Below are 2,159 nucleotides of genomic sequence, written 5' to 3'. Positions count from 1 at the left end.
AAAATTTCTTTCCCCATCATTCAGCAATGCCGATTAATCATGTGGAAAAAGCTGTCATGTCGCTTTACGTAATCCAGTGAAGCGTGCAACAGCTAGACGGAGTACTGCCAAAGGGTGCATGCATTCCTCCCCCAACCTCTCTTTTTGGGTCATCTTGCCCCCCCCCTCCCTCAGCCCACACTCTGCTTTTTTTCTCTTCTCAAGCCCCCTACCCCACCCCAAACCTACCACTCTACCTCGTTTACTCTAAAATGTATATTAGTCGGTGTCTGACACTAACCGTGTATCCTCTAAATTAGGCCAAGGACATTTTTTCTTGTTTCATATTAAGATATTCATAACCGTATTTATTATTGGTGACCCTATAATGTGTTACAAAAAAAGAGCTCTCTTCTAACAATGTTGAGTAGGCTCTGTAGATGATAGGAAATAAATTACTAGTTTTTTTATGCGTCGATGTTTTGAAATCAGAATGTGCGTGTGTGTGCGTATGTGTGTGTGTGTGTGTGTGTGTGTGTGTGTGTGTGTGTGTGTGTGTGTGTGTGTGTGTGCGTGCGCGTGTTGTGTGTGTGCGTTTGTGTGTGTGTGTATGTGTATGTGCATGTGCTTGTTTTGTGGACGTACATAGTGTGAGTTAAATTAGGACAACGACGATAAGACGGAGAGAAATTATTTTGCTCTAAGGCAAGTGGTGGCAACATGAAAGGCCAGCCCGTGCGTACCGTAATCCCAATTACTGTTCGTTATTGGACTCAGACCGAAGTGAAGTGATTGATTTATTGGTCTTTTAATGTTCTTTCCAGCGATGCGATTATTTTGGATTTGAAGCAAATAATTTTGTTGTATTCCGATTGTTTTTGTTTTTAGAAACGTTGTAATGCAAACCACTTCGACTAGGGTCTCATCCCACCCCCCGCTCCTCCAGCGCCAAAATAGGTAGTCGAGAGCTTTGCAAACTCCCTCTCGAAACAAGCCAAACTGGCTTCAGTGGTTTAGTAGTTAGACATTTCGTCGCCGCAAGCAGAAGACCTCAGTTCGTTTCCCGTTCAAGGAGAGTTTCTATCGAGTATCTCGGTCCTTCTACTTGGACGCTATGTACCCTTCTCAGCCTCAGACTGGCAGGGTCGAGGCGCGCCTCCTAAATAATCTAAATTTTGTCGATTGGAAGCGTAAAACATCGAAACTAGTTTTAACAAACTTGCTGCCAGTCTGTCACAGACAGACAGTTGTAACACACACACTCACCCCCCCCCTCACACACACACACACAAATCCAGCAAACAAACAAACAAACAAACAAGCAATTAACAAAAGTTCATGTTCTAGAAGGTCCTTCGGGAGATTCGAACCAGGGTCTTATTCATCGCAGTCCGGCACTACTTCAACCGAATCATCGGCGTCCCACAACAGCTACTGTAGAAACTAACGACGATAACCGTAACAACCAACAGAAACAGAGGTAAGAATTTCGTGGTAAGGAGTTACACATTTTAGTTAAAGTATCTACTGGCGCTCATATGACTGTATGCAGTTGCGAGCGCTGTAAAACCCTCTACTATCTAAAAGTATCTACTTGAGCTCTCCATTCGGAACTTACTTGGCCTGCTGCACACACATTCGGGGTGCACACGCTGCTGAATCTGAACCATTAAGAATATTAATTTGTTTCTATAAAGGCACCAGCCATCCATGTCTTGGTGCTGTTTTAGCCTCTTTCTCCTCTGTTTGTTTGTTTATCATTTTTCTCATTTCATGTTCATGTTCATGCAAGGCAAGCGCTATTTATAACTGAACTCATCACGAGCTTTTACTAGTTGGTTGATGTTTTGTATAGTTTTTGTTGTTGTTGTTGTTATTTGTTTTCTTTATTCGGAGCAACAAGATTCCAGGCTTTTCATCTGGGGGTTTGATAATGAGGAAAGAAAGAGCAATTAGTGCCAACTGAGCTGAAAGAACGGCTTTGCATCTACACCCGAAGAGGACAAAATATTTTGTTCAAGATTTGAAACTTGTTGTCCTTCGTTTTCTTATATGGTGTTTTTGGCAATTTGTGCTGAGGCAGCAGGTTTCAAATAAGAATTTTTCACAAAAATAATGGTAATGTCAGCTGAGAAAACTGCAAGAGAAAGAGAGAGAGAGAGAGAGAGAGAGAGAGAGAG

This window comes from Aplysia californica, unplaced genomic scaffold (assembly GCF_000002075.1).
Source record: "Aplysia californica isolate F4 #8 unplaced genomic scaffold, AplCal3.0 scaffold00244, whole genome shotgun sequence".
Taxonomy (NCBI): Eukaryota; Metazoa; Mollusca; class Gastropoda; order Aplysiida; family Aplysiidae; genus Aplysia; species Aplysia californica.
This window is presented reverse-complemented; position numbering follows the sequence as displayed.